At 35.2% G+C, this 7,904-nt stretch overlaps 1 long non-coding RNA gene across 1 annotated transcript; it reads left to right on the plus strand.

The window, feature by feature from the left end:
• The first annotated feature begins 2,814 nt into the window (after positions 1-2,814).
• LOC134310292 (uncharacterized) lies at positions 2,815-6,859 on the plus strand. Its single transcript, XR_010011283.1, has 4 exons — positions 2,815-3,104; positions 3,884-4,208; positions 5,245-5,332; positions 6,583-6,859. It is a non-coding gene; the product is annotated as an uncharacterized LOC134310292 (long non-coding RNA).
• The last annotated feature ends 1,045 nt before the right edge of the window (positions 6,860-7,904 follow it).

Below are 7,904 nucleotides of genomic sequence, written 5' to 3' on the forward strand. Positions count from 1 at the left end.
GGCGATTAATTGAATATCTAGCCAGTTGGAGCCAAGTTAATTCTTGTAATCTGTCAAGTAACACTAATCAGTCTGAGTATATAGATCCAACAAATGGCATCATTAGTCGCTTTAATTATATTGATCAATCAAAAAACCACAACACTGATCACTATGAGTGCAAGGTGAACATATATTGTGATCTCTTAGATAACACTAATCAGACTGAGTATACTGATCCATCAAATAACACTAATCAGTCTGAGTATAGTGATCTGTTAAATAATACTAATCACTATGAGTATAATAATCCATCAAATTACACTAATCAGTCTGAGTATAGTGATCTATCAAATAACACTAATCAGTCTGAGCATAGTGATCTGTTAAATAATACCAATCACTACGAGTATATTGATCCATCAAATAACACTAATCAGTCTGAGTATAATGATCTATCAAATAACACTAATCAGTCTGAGCATAGTGATCTGTTAAATAATACTAATCCCTATGAGTATAGTGATCCATCAAATAACACTAATCAGTCTGAGTATAGTGATCTATTAAACAACACTAATCAGTCTAAGTATAGTGATCCATCAAATAACACTAATCAGTCTGAGCATAGTGATCTGTTAAATAATACTAATCACTATGAGTATAATAATCCATCAAATTACACTAATCAGTCTGAGTATAGTGATCTGTTAAATAATACTAATCACTATGAGTATAATAATCCATCAAATTACACTAATCAGTCTGAGTATAGTGATCTGTTAAATAATACTAATCAGTATGAGTATAATAATCCATCAAATTACACTAATCAGTCTGAGTATAGTGATCTATCAAATAACACTAATCAGTCTGAGCATAGTGATCTGTTAAATAATACTAATCACTATGAGTATATTGATCCATCAAATAACACTAATCAGTCTGAGTATAATGATCTATCAAATAACACTAATCAGTCTGAGCATAGTGATCTGTTAAATAATACTAATCCCTATGAGTATAGTGATCCATCAAATAACACTAATCAGTCTGAGTATAGTGATCTATTAAACAACACTAATCAGTCTAAGTATAGTGATCCATCAAATAACACTAATCAGTCTGAGCATAGTGATCTGTTAAATAATACTAATCACTATGAGTATATTGATCCATCAAATAACACTAATCAGTCTGAGTATAGTGATCTATCAAATAACACTAATCAGTCTGAGCATGGTGATCTGTTAAATAACACTAATCACTATGAGTATAGTGATCCATCAAATAAAACTAATCAGTCTGAGCATGGTGATCTGTTAAATAACACTAATCACTATGAGTATAGTGATCCATCAAATAAAACTAATCAGTCTGAGTATAGTGATCTATTAAATAACACTAATCAGTCTGAGTATAGTGATCCATCAAATAACACTAATCAGTCTGAGCATAGTGATCTGTTAAATAATACTAATCACTATGAGTATAGTGATCCATCAAATAAAACTAATCAGTCTAAGTATAGTGATCCATCAAATAAAACTAATGAGTCTGAGTATAGTGATCTATCAAATAACACTAATCAGTCTGAGTATAGTGATCCATCAAATAACAAGACCAATCCTTTTAATGTACTACAGCATGATTCCACTCTTAGTCAAGAATACTCAAAGATCTGGCAACATACACTTGGCCCACTTGTTTTACAAAGTGGAAAAATTACTGATTATAATGACAAAATGGGGCTTATGCAGTCAAACAAATGCCCATGCATAATAGAAATCGTAAACTTTACAAATAGAACACTTACAAGTGGTCTTGGATGTTACTATGGGTTTGGCAGGGTTCTCACTGCCTTGCATGTCATCAATAACACACATGACTCTGAAATATATGTCTCTTTCCCCAGTGCAAAATTTACATTGATATATAAAGCCAAATTTAATAATACCTGTAATAGATACAAAGAACATGATATTGGTTTTATTAAACTCTTGGGAAATGTTACACCACTTGGTGAAGGAGTTCACAACAAAATAGAACCAAACATGAATCAAAAAGAGAAGTTTCATTTTTATACATCTAAGACTGGTTATTTTGTTGAAAAAGAGTTTACAATTCAAACTCCCAATTCCAAGATGAAGGCACAAATGCTTTCTAACTCATTTCTTATGTCTGTAGCTGGAAGATTTGGTGACAGTGGCTCCCCTGTTTACAATTCACAAAACAAATTGATTGGCATATATCGTGGTATCTTTGCTATTGTTGATGGCAGTGTTAGTTATGGCCGCTTTGTAAAACTGCCCTCACAGTTAACCATCTGGAAGTAGGAAATTCTCATTAAAACACACAAGCCCTCTCAACATCACACAAACCCACACAAACATCTCAAGCTCACAAGTTACAATCTCCTACACAGACAATGATTGGCTAGTCTGAGGAACGGAGGGATTTAGGGATTAAATTGGGAGAACAAATGGAGAAGAGTGGATTAAAAAAGAACTAAAGAACTATCCTCCATCTAAAAGGCATTGTTAAAGATATGTAATAAAAATATAGAGTAATAAAAATATAGTGATCCATCCAATAACACTAACCAGTCTGAGTATAGTGATCTATTAAATAACACAAATCAGTCTGAGTATAGTGATACATCAAATAACAAATCAGTCTGAGTATAGTGATCTATTAAATAACACATCAGTCTGAGTATTATGATCCATCAAATAACAACACTAGTTGGTTTGAGAATAGTAATTAGTCAATTAACAACACCAAGTGCATCAAAAAATTGTCCTGCTAAAAAGCTTAAAAATATATAATAAAAAAGAACAAAATCATACAAGTAAATAAAAAATAAATAAACAAAATAATAAGTCTTATAATAATTTTAAACATATAAAAAAAGATTTATTTAAAAAAATATATATTTTAATTGAGTTGAGTGCCTAACAGACATTATTGGCCATACCTAAGAAAGGAAAGGCTGAAAGGACGGCATCTTCTTGCTGATGCTGCTCTTTGCATGTTTTTCACTTATCTTGTGAAAACCTTTTTCATCTCCATTCTACCTGCCCAGGAAGGAAAATGTATGCCTCTGGGGTTTCCACCAACAGCTGGTAAGTTCATAGTTAAAATAATACTTAATAATTAAAATAAACAAGCTTACATATATTACACAGGGGTGCTTTTCCCAAAATGTTCGTAACGCTTAGTAATTTGTAACCTTGTACTTAAGAACATTCTTAAATTTACAAGTGTTTCCCGAAACCCTTCGTAACTAACATAGTACTTAAAATTGGTATAGTAAAATCGGTATAGTATATATACATCTACTCCCCCCAGATATACCTTCAGTCGCTGTTAGGCCTAGTATTGTCAGTGTTGCTTCCTCTTCCACAGTAAGGCCTGTTGCAGATAACCTGTCTTATCTCTCTCTTTCCTAAATTGTGCCCCCATTTGATATGTAATAGATAGTGATTGCAAATGCTATGTTTTTACACCACTACCCTTCTTAAAGTTGTTCATAAATCGCTAAGATCAACTTTTGTGTGTATACATGTGTATACATTAACACAGGACATTATTGTAAAAGGTGGATCTTAAAGCCTAATTAATTTAATTTTATATTTAATACTTCACATGAAATGTAGCAATACCTGAATTTAATACACATTTATATTAAGTTGACCTGAAGACAGTTCCATGACAAAGCTATTTATAGCGATTTATAGGATGGATTTGGGATATGAGATACAATTTAAACTGTTGTTAATTTGGGTTTCAAGTAGCCAACTACATCTATACATTACAGCTACAGAAAACTATATTATTAATATTAATATTACTCACTTATTCCAAAAATCTGATTTATTAATATTACTCACTTTTCCAACAGCCTAACAGAAGTATCTGCAACCAAGCTGTACCTAGAACTTTAAGACCAGTTCTAATAGTATTAAGATCCTTGGGCACTGTTTACTCCATCTATGGGAAACATCTAACTGCAGCTCTCAGTGTAAATTCTAGCAGCACCATCTGGTGAATGAGATACATGCTGTGCATCAACCATCGGAAATCTACAGCATGGTGTACTCCATTCTTCAGTCTGCATCAACATCTAGACTGCACCAAAAAGCTAGAACATCCATCTTTAAGCTGAAGGGGCTTCAAAACGGCACACCATATCCTTCCTGCTTCCTCCTGTTCTTTAGTCTGATTAGGTTAGTTTCAATTCATTTTCCACCACAAAGCAATTTAGGTTTAGATTTACACATACCCATACTGCTTAAAATTTAAGCAAAAGCAAAAGGGGGTGCAGCAGTAAAACACACACTAGCACACCGGAGCTGGGATCTCAAATATATTGTATCGAATCTCAGCTCTGCCATCCGACTCGGCTGAGCGGCCACATGAACAACGATTGGCCTGTTGTTCATATAGGGTTGGGGTAGTAGTAAGCCAGATAGGGTCTTCTTGTAACTGATGCAACTCTGCTGCTGATTGATGGCATCTGCAAAGGGGCGGGGAAGGAGTGCGTTGATCAGGGCGTGTCTCTCTGTATATAGGGCTGATCCGCGTTAGCACTCGCCTAGTGCAGGTGGAAAAATGCATACAGCTGCTGCCCACGTGTCGGAGGGGGCGTGGGTTGGCTTCGTTCTTCTTAATTACAGTGGGGGTCGGCATTAGTGGAGAGGAAGCCTGATGCAATCGAGCAATTGGACATGTTAAAAGTCAGGAGAAAAAAATCCACTTCAAGTTTGTTAACTATGTTTAAAGAAGCAGCCTGACCTAGGCCTAGCCTGGCCTATGATGGACCTAAACAAACTCTGAAGTATATTCAATATCTCTAGGATGTCTTTTCTTGATCTGTTGCTCTATATGGTTAGATCTCTAACTTGTTTTTTAATGTTAGTTTGAACATTTTTGATTTATGTAAACAGTCTGTACCATACTGATAGACCCTACAAAATGACAGGCCATTTATCTTTGAAACATTAGTAAAAACAGCACACTTGTTGATTAACTGGTAGAAAGCTTACTTACACCATGTTGTAAATTCTAACTGTATCTGAGATAAAGAATATAAATATAGTTGAATTGTTTTTAAGGCACTGTAAGACTCCAATTGTCAGATGTAAACATCAGAAACTAGATTATTGTTTTGCAGTCTATAAACATCAGTACACCCCTTGTATTATACTGTATTTTCTGTATTTGTAATAAGTAATTTACGTACCTCGTTTTTTTTTTTTTTAGTAATTAAGTGTTCAACTGGATTCTTCATCCCCCTGACCACTAAGTAGTGACTGATAGTCTTCTGCCAGTTTGCAGTGCTTTTTCATCAGTAAGTTCCAGTTTCATTCTTAGTTGACACTTTGCTGTATGGCAGTCTTGTCTATGACCATAAGGTGCTTTTCTATAAACCAGTAAAAAAAGTAAATAAAGTAAGTAAAATAAAAAAGTCACTGAAGATGGAATGTAGTGGAAAGCACTTTACAGTGGGCTACAACTTTTATGTTTGTCATGGGAGAAACCAGGCACCACTGAGCTACTAACAAAATCACCAAATGTATTACTTTGGGTACTCTGGATCCAACAAATTCCAATTCTTTTTTTCTGTCATTTTAACTGATCTGGGGTGCATTTCCCAAAAGCATAGTTGCTAACTACGTAAGCAACTTACATAGTTGGAATGATGCAGTTGCGATGCAAGTGTTTCCCAAAATGATAGTTCGAACTACTGTGGTACCAGCATGGTACGACAGTTTCGGATGTTTGTTAGTTTAACGATGCATCGTACTATGGTAGTTCAATGCTAGCCTTCGTCGTTGTTCTGGAAACCTGGCTAGGTGACAAAAAGACCACACTCACACACATTAGAGTACCACCTTATAATGGCAAACTGTGTACTATTTTCTCCAGATTTATAAATGTTAAACTAGTAATCTATAGCTAGTTCAATTCCTTATTTGTGCCCATTTGATCATTTTAAGGACTGTTCTATTATTCAGTTATCTCAGGTGAGGTTTAAATGTCTACACAAAAGTTAATTCCATTAACATGATATTGGGATCAATGCAATTCCTTCCAAACCAGCTTCCAACATAATACGCTAGCCCACTGCCGCTGAGGTTTGACTTCTGAGTTTAAGTGATGCCACAGGTCTGGTAAGCCACTCAACAGACACAATTGGTCTTGTCTGAGGGAGAGGAGACCGGACAGGAAATCACCTCTTGCCGCTGCAACAGTGACTCATGTTGGTTATGTGCTGGAGTAATCAGTAGAAGTGGTCCTAGGATTCTATAAAACTGCTATTGGCCAGTGTATCATGCATCTGGCAGCTTCATGCATGTCTGAGGATGTGTATGCTAGCCTCCAACCTTTCTTGGCCACAAAGCCAAAGGTTAAGGGGGTACCTAGGTAAATTGTGTGAAAAAGACTATTAAATACTCTGGATATTTACCATGCTTTTTAAATGCTGCTTTCAGTGTGCATCAGTTTCATGCAGCCAATATAACCTTTGCATGGCAGTTTATTTATTTTACTTTGCATCAAAGTCAGTATTATTAATAACCATGAACTTTTTTTTAACAGTTAATGGGACTCTTTACAACCAAGCTGTACCTAGAACCTCAAGACCAGTTCTATGAAAATTGAGATCCTTGAGCACTGTGTACTTCATCTATGAGGAGCATCTAGAAACTACAGGCTTCAGCATGAAATATAACAGCAGCACCTGATAAATAAGACACAAGCTGTACAAGAACCATCAAAGTTAGCTTATTAGCTGATTTATCTACCGGTCTTAGTCTTCTTTCTGCTTGTCTAGCCTAAGAAAGCATCAACCAAAATTAAACTTTTTCCAACTTTGTTTTGTTGTTATTTATTGTAAGAGGTTATAAAGAGGTTATAAAACACAAATAAGGCTATACACAAACATACCTGTGTAAATACAAATCTGAGGGTAAATAAGTAACCAGGGTAACCAGTTTAGTTTTTTTTTTTAATTATTATTATTTATTTTCACTGCATATTAAAAACAGTATTGATGGTGGAAAAGTATTCAGATTAATACACTAATACCTTGTTGCAAAGTCGTTGTTGGCAATTACAGCTTTAAGATGTCTACGATATTAAGTGGTTTCATTTAAGCCCTTTTTTGCCAAGCCATCTTTAATTCACCAAGGTTACAATGTTCCCACTTACAATTTTAAAATCCTTTCTTCATTTTTAATGACAGTTTCATGGGCATCTCGTTCCTTAGGGTGATTGGGCAACGCACCACCAAAGGGTGAAAGGGAAGACATTTTTCTGTCACATTCAACCAGTGTTAAACTAGATGTGACTGTTCTGAACAGTCTGTCTTGCTTCTGAATATTGTAGTCCAATCAGCGTTGAGTTGTGTTCCGTACAGTACCGCCCCCTTTGGGCGATTTCAGTCTGATTGAAAATCGCCCGGATTGCTCTGATAGACTCTCATATTAAGGCACTCTGATCATTGTTCCCATTTGTGTAGCACGGCTATCCCAAAACAATAGAATTAACCGACAACGCCACCCCTTAGTTTAAACCTGGAGGTAAGGGGAACTCCAGTCCAAACCAATAGACACACTGTCACAAAGAGAAATCTATATGACGTTCTTTATTATAACAGAAAGTAGCAAAATTTATTAAAACCAATAAGACCTCCACTTGGCTTAGTGCAATAATATATAGAGTCTTAAAACAACCCCAGTAGTCCCCCTCTAGACAGAACTATTATTGTGTACTATGCTATTACTAAACTATACTGAATACCGAAAATACACTCCAATCACAAAGTATTCCATTACACTTCAATCTTTAAGTCCAACACTGCAAGACCACTACACAATTGGACATTCAATGTAACTATAGTGAACAATTCCCACACACTT

The sequence above is a fragment of the Trichomycterus rosablanca genome, chromosome 3, assembly GCF_030014385.1.
Source record: "Trichomycterus rosablanca isolate fTriRos1 chromosome 3, fTriRos1.hap1, whole genome shotgun sequence".
NCBI classification, from domain to species: Eukaryota; Metazoa; Chordata; class Actinopteri; order Siluriformes; family Trichomycteridae; genus Trichomycterus; species Trichomycterus rosablanca.